This window comes from Oncorhynchus gorbuscha, linkage group LG15 (genome assembly GCF_021184085.1).
Source record: "Oncorhynchus gorbuscha isolate QuinsamMale2020 ecotype Even-year linkage group LG15, OgorEven_v1.0, whole genome shotgun sequence".
Lineage (NCBI taxonomy): Eukaryota > Metazoa > Chordata > Actinopteri > Salmoniformes > Salmonidae > Oncorhynchus > Oncorhynchus gorbuscha.
Genome location: NC_060187.1, coordinates 68,600,926 through 68,611,026, shown reverse-complemented (window position 1 = coordinate 68,611,026; position 10,101 = coordinate 68,600,926). Strand labels below are relative to the sequence as shown.

Here is a 10,101-nt window from a genome sequence, read left to right as displayed (position 1 = left end):
AGAGCAAGGCTCCTCGGCACCTACCTAGAGGGAAATTACAACCCCTCCTCGTTCCACTACGGCCGTGGACACATTTATCGGTGGATTTTCTTATCGACCTTCCCCCGTCCCAGGGAAGTACTATGATCCTGGTCGTTGTGGATCGGTTTTCTAAGTCCTGTCGTCTTATTCCGTTGCCCGGTCTTCCTACGGCCCTGCAGACTGCTGAGGCTTTGTTTACCCATGTCTTCCGGCACTATGGGGTGCCTGAGGACATCGTCTCTAATCGGGGTCCCCAATTCACGTCCAGAGTGTGGAGGGCGTTTATGGAGAGACTGGGGGTCTCGGTCAGCTTAACCTCAGGTTTTCACCCCGAGAGTAATGGGCAGGTGGAGCGCGTTAACCAGGATGTGGGCAGGTTTCTGCGGTCCTACTGTCGGGACCGGCCTGGTGAGTGGGCAAGGTATGTTCCATGGGCCGAACTAGCCCAGAACTCCTTACGCCACTCCTCTACTAACTTGTCTCCTTTTGAGTGTGTGTTAGGTTACCAGCCGGTCCTGGCTCCATGGCATCAGTCAGACCGAGGCTCCTGCGGTGGAGGAATGGGTACAGCACTCCAAGGACACCTGAAAAGCCGTTCAGGACCCATTTACGGTTAGCGGGAGAACGGCAGAAGAGGAGCGCTGACCAGCACCGCAGTGAGACCCCCGTATTTGCACCGGGGGACAGGGTCTGGCTCTCGACCCGAAACCTGTCCCTCCGCCTGCCCTGTCGGAAGCTGGGGCCGCAGTGTGTGGGACCGTTCAAAGTCCTGAGGAGAATAAACGAGGTGTGTTATAGGTTACAACTTCCTAGGTATTACCGTATTAACCCCTCGTTTCATGTGTCTCTCCTCAGGCCGGTGGTGGCTGGTCCCCTGCAAGAAGGTGAGGTGTCTGAGGTCCCTCCGCCCCCTCTGGACATCGATGGGCCCCCGGCGTATACAGTTTGAGGCATTCTGGATTCTAGACGCCGGGTGGGGGGCCTACAGTACCTCGTGGACTGGGAGGGGTACGGCCCGGAGGAGAGATGCTGGGTTCCGGTGAGGGACATTTGGACCCTTCTCTCCTGATAGAATTCCACCGCCTCCACCCGGATCGCCCGGCACCTCGTCCTCCGCCGGGGGGGGAGGGGGTACTGTCACGACTTCCGCCGAGGTTGGCTCTCCTGCCCATTCAGGCTGTGCTCGGCGGTCGTCGTCACCGTCCTATTAGCCACTACCGATCCCTTTTCGGTTATCTGTTGGTTTTGTCTGATTGTTTTCACCTGTGTGTTAGTTAATTAGTATCTGTAATTAATGTAGGTTGTCCCGCCCTTGTTTTGTGCGGGATTGTTTGTTTTTGTCATTTCGTTTCGGCAGTCGGTGTTTGTGTTTTATTTCTCCGGTTTGTCTGTTATTCCTGTTTTGGATATTTTTCACCCTGTTTGTAGTTTGGGTTGTCCGTGTTTATTTTTGTTCACCGGAGAATCAACCTCTATTCACTATTTGCTCTCTGCGCCTGATTCCACCCACCTTGACTAGTCGTGACACCTTCCAGTAAAATAAATAAATAAACACACACCCAAAATAGTTCAGACGTTCAATAATTGGGGGTATAGACTTTATTTTTCTATTATTCCTACAACCCAGTGATAGGTGCAACTTTGTTATTACGGAAGCTTACCACCATAATCTAAATGAAGACACTTCCCTCATTTAATCCTTAAAGGTTCCATTTCTCCAGCCACATCCCTCAGCTGTTTAACAAAACAATGATGGGGTGGCAACTTTGTTGTTGTTTTGAACTACAGATTGCCCCTTTAACCACTGAAACACTCCACTTCAAGATGTATGCTTATTATACAATATAGAAGTGGGTTATTTGACCTCACACAGCAGTGCCACACCACGTAGTATCCAGTACTCAGGCGGTGCAGCAGTCCTCAGTTCCACAGCAGCAATGTAATTCAGGTCCATCCTTACAGGCTTCTTATATATGGGACAGGAGTATAACTGGGCATCCTTGACACCTGAAATGACCACAGCAACGATAAACATCCATTACTTATACACAATGATCACATGACTTTCTTTTTCACTGCATGTTGTCCATTCAGTAGGTCTGAAATACTGTAACCATTAAAGACCACATTGTTATTGACATAAAAGTGAAATATCATCCCCACTGACATATTCAACATATAATGTATAGATGAAAACAACAAGCAGCTGAATGAGATACTGTTCAATGAGTCTCCAGGAAGTTACAGTAACTACTGACTACAGCACTCACCATTGTTTTCAGCATACATCCTGACTACAGGCATCATCTCAAACAACACTTTGGGTTTAGAGTCGATGAGTTTGCAGTTCCTCCTGTCCCAGCCCGCCCCCTCCAGATAGAGGCCGTACACATACACCCCCTCAGAGGGTGGCTGAGTGATGTCATCCTTCATCCACTTGGTCACCTCGTTGCACAACACCATACGGTCTAGGGCCCAGCCCTTGTTTGCACGAGTGATCTCCTACACACACAAAAACAGAGTAATATCGACTGGCTTTGTCTTTGTAGCTTCATGATCAACTATGACTGTGTAGTGTGTGCAACCTCTAAATATAACCTCAGTGGCCTAGCCAAGTCTGTAAGTATGTTCAATTGTGATTGCATTAGAATGTGTGAATGTGCCATCTGTACCTGTCTCATAGCAGTTAGGAAGCCCTGTGGGTTAAAGAACCCGGTCATCCAGAAACAGTTAGGCCGTCCTTCAAAGATCCACGCCTGGAACTGACGGTTCCTATCCAGCAACTCAGTAAACCAGAACCCTAGAGTGCTGGAGGCCCATGACGCCTAGAACACAGAAGTAGAATATAGAACACGGAATAGATTCGTAGAAAACTTAATAAACGTGTACTCAAGAGGCAGTAATAAACGTACCTTCTTCCAACGTGAGGGGATGCGTGCGTCATACATGCAGTCCAGCGCATCCCGTAGGTTCTCACTCATGATGATGGTGCCGTCGATGGCCAGTTTGAGGTCGGTCAGCGTGTTCCTGACCAGCACGATGACCCTCTGCATGCGGTCTATCTCCTGACGCAGGAAGATGTGCATGGGCTGGAGCAGACCCATCGTCTGGAGCCTCTCTCTCACCTGCATATATTGAAAACATGCTCTTGTGAAATTACGCTTTAAATAAACGTTGATTTGATTCTTAACATACTGGAATGCAAATGCATAACACAGTTCTGAACATTAAAAAGTAAACCTCTATTGCAGTAAAAACATTATCTTCAAAGTGCATCTCACTGCACTATGGGTTATATTAATGAAATTAATTTTATTGCATGGGTTATTGTTAGATGGCTTGGCGTCATCCTGCAAGAGTTTTTTTTAACAATCTACCTTGCTGCAGCAAGGTATTATGGGAAATACTATTTTTAATGGCCAGCACAGTATTAATCATGGGTGATTATTTCCATTAGGGTTAGCTAAATCCAAACCCGTGCTACTCACTTCAAACGGTACATAGTCTGGAGGTAGTTTCTCCAGCATATCGTCAGCCAGCCTGGCCACAATGGCCTCCCTGGTCTCCCCTCCACCACTGGAGCTGTCCTTAGGCTGAATGGACAGGATGGTGTCCAAGACGTCTTTGGCCAGCTTGCTCTGATACGTTATGTCAGCATTGGGGTGCAGGCCAAACACCTCTGGTGTGTCGTAAGCCGGTAGGCCCTGCAGGGGAAAATACATAGGATTAGAGTCTGCATGTCTGTGCATTACCAAACTACAGTAAACCGTGGAATGCATTGTGGATATTTCATAAGGTGTTATAAGTGCTTATAATGCATTATGAACAAGGTATTAATGGGAAGTGTTACCAAATGTCTCAATGCCGCACATAATGTATACAGCACACATCTTCATGTAGTCTGACTACATTAATTAAATATAATGTTACACAGCACTGTAAACTGCAGGAGAGACTGAGTGTGAAAAATGGACTGACCTGAATGTATGTCAGATATTGGTCCACGTTGGAACACTTGGGAATGCTGTAGCCTTTGTAGAAATAGAAGTCAGGTCCAAACATGTTTTCACTGAACCAGACCTTGGCGAAGGTGTTGAGCAGACGCTTGTCATAGTCGTCTGTCACCCTACCGCCATACTGGATCTCCCCGATCATGTAGCGCACTGTATTCCAGGATACACCCTGGGGAGACGTCAGACTACCATCAACACAGGAACAGACACATCTTACATAGGAAGACATGTAGCAGTACTAACAGTAGAAGTAAAGATAGAGCTTTACTTAGTTACAGCAGGAGCTGCACCTACCTTCTTGATGTCCATGTCGTCCAGGTGGTTCTGAACAAACTGCACGGTGGCGTTGAAGTCTGCCTGGTTGAACTCGTAGGGGATGTTCCAGCCCAGTGGGCCGTATTTACGCCTCTCCTGGACCGTAGAGTGGAGGAACACCACCCCATACAGCATGGGCCTCCACTGGACCATGTTACTGACATCCAGCAGGTCCTGGTTAATGCCTGGAGCAACAAACAAGAAGCTAGGGTTAGGATTAAGGCTACGGTTGAACTGGGATGTGGACGTGAATCTAGGGTTAGGGTTGAACTGGGATGTGGACGTGAATCTAGGGTTAGAGTTGAACTGGGATGTGGACGTGAATCTAGGGTTAGGGTTGAACTGGGATGTGGACGTGAATCTAGGGTTAGGGTTGAACTGGGATGTGGACGTGAATCTAGGGTTAGGGTTGAACTGGGATGTGGGCGTGAATCTAGGGTTAGGGTTGAACTGGGATGTGGACGTGAATCTAGGGTTAGGGTTGAACTGGGATGTGGACGTGAATCTAGGGTTAGGGTTGAACTGGGATGTGGACGTGAATCTAGGGTTAGAGTTGAACTGGGATGTGGACGTGAATCTGGGGTTAGGGTTGAACTGGGATGTGGACGTGAATCTAGGGTTAGAGTTGAACTGGGATGTGGACGTGAATCTAGGGTTAGGGTTGAACTGGGATGTGGACGTGAATCTAGGGTTAGGGTTGAACTGGGATGTGGACGTGAATCTAGGGTTAGGGTTGAACTGGGATGTGGACGTGAATCTAGGGTTAGGGTTGAACTGGGATGTGGACGTGAATCTAGGGTTAGAGTTGAACTGGGATGTGGACGTGAATCTGGGGTTAGGGTTGAACTGGGATGTGGACGTGAATCTAGGGTTAGAGTTGAACTGGGATGTGGACGTGAATCTAGGGTTAGGGTTGAACTGGGATGTGGACGTGAATCTAGGGTTAGGGTTGAACTGGGATGTGGACGTGAATCTAGGGTTAGGGTTGAACTGGGATGTGGACGTGAATCTAGGGTTAGGGTTGAACTGGGATGTGGACGTGAATCTAGGGTTAGGGTTGAACTGGGATGTGGACGTGAATCTAGGGTTAGGGTTGAACTGGGATGTGGATGTGAATCTAGGGTTAGGGTTGAACTGGGATGTGGACGTGAATCTAGGGTTAGGGTTGAACTGGGATGTGGACGTGAATCTAGGGTTAGGGTTGAACTGGGATGTGGACGTGAATCTAGGGTTAGGGTTGAACTGGGATGTGGACGTGAATCTAGGGTTAGAGTTGAACTGGGATGTGGACGTGAATCTGGGGTTAGGGTTGAACTGGGATGTGGACGTGAATCTAGGGTTAGAGTTGAACTGGGATGTGGGCGTGAATCTAGGGTTAGAGTTGAACTGGGATGTGGGCGTGAATCTAGGGTTAGGGTTGAACTGGGATGTGGACGTGAATCTAGGGTTAGGGTTGAACTGGGATGTGGACGTGACTCTAGGGTTAGGGTTGAACTGGGATGTGGGCGTGAATCTAGGGTTAGGGTTGAACTGGGATGTGGACGTGAATCTAGGGTTAGAGTTGAACTGGGATGTGGACGTGAATCTGGGGTTAGGGTTGAACTGGGATGTGGACGTGAATCTAGGGTTAGAGTTGAACTGGGATGTGGACGTGAATCTAGGGTTAGGGTTGAACTGGGATGTGGACGTGAATCTAGGGTTAGGGTTGAACTGGGATGTGGACGTGAATCTAGGGTTAGGGTTGAACTGGGATGTGGACGTGAATCTAGGGTTAGGGTTGAACTGGGATGTGGACGTGAATCTAGGGTTAGGGTTGAACTGGGATGTGGAAGTGAATCTAGGGTTAGGGTTGAACTGGGATGTGGAAGTGAATCTAGGGTTAGGGTTGAACTGGGATGTGGACGTGAATCTAGGGTTAGGGTTGAACTGGGATGTGGAAGTGAATCTAGGGTTAGGGTTGAACTGGGATGTGGACATGATGCTGGGATTTGGGTTGTGGTTAAGGCTAGGGTTGAATCATGCATGCATATGTATGTGTGAAACGTGGTGTGACCCACCTCCATAAGTCCTCTTCAGCCCTGCCTTCAGTCCCTGTGGAGGCCCATTAGTGAACTTGTTGGACATCTGCAGCAGTGTGATGGGGAAGTGTTTATGGACCTCTGTAGTAATCCACAGGCGGAAGGTCTCATGGACGGCGTCTGTCTCTGTCACAGTATCCATCAGCTCATCCATGAAGTCCAGGCCCAGGTGGCAGTTCTGGAGCAAGGCCCAGCCACCCTGTGTGTGCATTCGGGATAAAATACAAAACAATATAATGCATAGTTAATTGTCCATATTGGGAGAGTGATTCATTACTAATGACCTTACGTAATTCAATTAATAATGTGAGGGAGATGCATGTGGTGTTAGTCCATTTCATTTTTAATACAGTTTAATACAGTCTAAATCAATCACATCCATTTTCATTAACACCATGGTTCAATTTCAATTCATATTCCATCCCTATCGCAATTTGAATTCCCAATTTGATTACAAATGAGATGACATGGACCACAATTCATGGCAGAACGCTGATTCCTAATAAGTTAGTTTCGCTCCCCAGACTTCCTCACAAAGCGCAATAGCCTGGGGACGAGGATAATTATAACTTGACTGTTAGGAGTCCAGTCAGTGTGTACTGTAATGCTGTGTTCAGGACTCACGTTGGCCATGGTCTGCTGGAGCAGCTTGCGTGCGTGGACCTCCTGTCCCTGGCCCATGGAGACATAGCGCGTCTCTATCTTCAGCCTCTTTCCCAGGACGATGATGGAGTCGGTGGGGTCTGAGCCCATGGACAGGAAGCAGATGAGCGGGGTCCGGGGGTCTGACTCCTCCCACGTCTTCTCTAGGTCCAGGATCACTCCCTCTGCATACTTCTCCCCCATCGAGTCCATGATGTACTTACGGGCCTGGAGGATAACAGGTAAAACATTAGTTAAAAAGTCACCTGCTATTAGATTCAAGAAATATGCAGTAGAAATACTCTCTAAAACTCAGTCCAAAGCTTTGATGAAAATACCAAAAAGCGTAGACATTTCATAAAGTATTATGTCTTGGATTGATTGATTGATTAATTACTTAATAATTCAATGTGAGTTACCGGTGTACCTGTGCGATGGTCCTGTCTGGACACCAGGAGCGTATGAGCAGCAGGCGGTGGAAACAGTCCAGGTTCTGGTCATAGGCATTAGGGATCACCTCCTCCTCAGGGGTCTCCTTATCAAACCATGCCTTCCACTGCTTCTCATTACAACAGATCTGGACAGACACACACAGCTCAATACAATGACTAGTTCAATGCCATATGTGACAGAGCTTAGAGGAGTAAAAGGAGCACTGTAATCAGAGGAGCACTACAATGAATAGGGGGGTTTACCAGGGTGAGGGGGCCATGAAACAGACTTATTTAGGGGACCATTTAAACAGACTTATTTAGGGGGCCTTGAAACAGACTTATTGAGGGAGTGTATTTTGAGAGCGGGACAACATGAAGTAGCAGTGTAAGAAAGCACCACATGGGGAACACACCTGATTAAGGATATTCGAGAACTGCCACAGTTTACTGAGCTCCACCAGATTGAGCCAAGTTATGTCTAAGATCCACTTGGCCGGCTTATGGGGGCAAGCCTTCAGATCCAGAGAGGCACCTCCTGCATAGGACAGACAGAGGATGTTCTTTCCAAGCCAATGGTCTGTGAGCAATTAACAACATTTTGCTATTTCAGTAACTGTGGACATTCAGATTGGTGGAATTAATTGGAGGACGGATTTTGTTCCACACCTTTAATGAGGGTGAGGAACTCGGCGTGTTTCACGCGGTTACTCTGCATGTCGATCTTCAGCGTCAGCAGGAGGGTAAACAGGAATTTGTGCTCCTCATACAGACCCCTGGCTGCATACTTGTGTACCTCAAAGGTCATGTGCTCAATGATGTTCGCTATTCGCTTGCTGGTGATTTGACTTTTGGTTGATCTGTTCAGAAGGCATAGTGTGATGGTTATTATGTTAATATTAAAATATAACTGTTGCTATGGTTTCAGATATTATACTTGAAGAATCAGAAGACTCCTACAACTACACAAAAGGTTATGCAAAACCACATATCCCCCAGTGTAACTTATCAATTCACTAATCATTCAATGTTTACATAAAATGACTGAACCACATCTGAGGACCAACAATTCAATGTAAATACATAAGTACAAATATATGTTATTCAGTATGAGACAAAGTGTATTACTACTGTACCTGGCCAGAGAAAGGTCAAAGATTCCCAAGAACTGTCGTAGTGACGTTTGGTACATGACGTTAACCATGGACATCTCAGTGATGAGGAAGTACAGGATGCTGCCTCTGGTGGCCACTGTAACAGCACAATAACACACAGGCTGACAGTGAGTGACAGACAACGCTCATTCTATATTATCATACATCCAGCTCAAACAAACTTGCCACTGGAAAAGTGTGAGGAACAGATTGCTCCTGAAGAACAGTCAACACAAGGTGGTTCGTGCCAGTTGCCATCCAGCAGAGCACTGTGATTGGTTGGTCAGCCAATCAATAAAGAGCCCAAAATGTTTTGGTCCTTACCCTAAAACAAACCAGTACAGTACAACCCACCCAACTCACCAGGTCTGTACCGCGAATAACTCTACCCTAACCGCAGTACAACCAACTCACCAGGTCTGTACCGAGAATAACTCTACCCTAACCGCAGTACAACCAACTCACCAGGTCTGTACCGAGAATAACTCTACCCTAACCCCAGTACAACCCACTCACCAGGTCTGTACCGAGAATAACTCTACCCTAACCCCAGTACAACCAACTCACCAGGTCTGTACCGAGAATAACTCTACCCTAACCCCAGTACAACCAACTCATCAGGTCTGTACCGAGAATAACTCTACCCTAACCCCAGTACAACCCACTCACCAGGTCTGTACCGAGAATAACTCTACCCTAACCGCAGTACAACCAACTCACCAGGTCTGTACCGAGAATAACTCTACCCTAACCGCAGTACAACCAACTCACCAGGTCTGTACCGAGAATAACTCTACCCTAACTGCAGTACAACCAACTCACCAGGTCTGTACCGAGAATAACTCTACCCTAACCCCAGTACAACCCACTCATCAGGTCTGTACCGAGAATAACTCTACCCTAACCGCAGTACAACCAACTCACCAGGTCTGTACCGAGAATAACTCTACCCTAACCCCAGTACAACCAACTCATCAGGTCTGTACCGAGAATAACTCTACCCTAACCCCAGTACAACCCACTCACCAGGTCTGTACCGAGAATAACTCTACCCTAACCGCAGTACAACCAACTCACCAGGTCTGTACCGAGAATAACTCTACCCTAACCGCAGTACAACCAACTCACCAGGTCTGTACCGAGAATAACTCTACCCTAACAGCAGTACAACCCACTCATCAGGTCTGTACCGAGAATAACTCTACCCTAACCGCAGTACAACCAACTCACCAGGTCTGTACCGAGAATAACTCTACCCTAACCGCAGTACAACCAACTCACCAGGTCTGTACCGAGAATAACTCTACCCTAACCGCAGTACAACCAACTCACCAGGTCTGTACCGAGAATAACTCTACCCTAACCGCAGTACAACCAACTCACCAGGTCTGTACCGAGAATAACTCTACCCTAACCGCAGTACAACCAACTCACCAGGTCTGTACCG

General features: G+C 47.5%; 1 pseudogene; it reads right to left on the bottom strand.

Annotated features, from left to right (window-relative positions):
- Positions 1-1,614: 1,614 nt before the first annotated feature.
- The window catches only part of LOC123997312, a 91,973-nt pseudogene continuing 83,486 nt past the window's right edge, over positions 1,615-10,101 (bottom strand).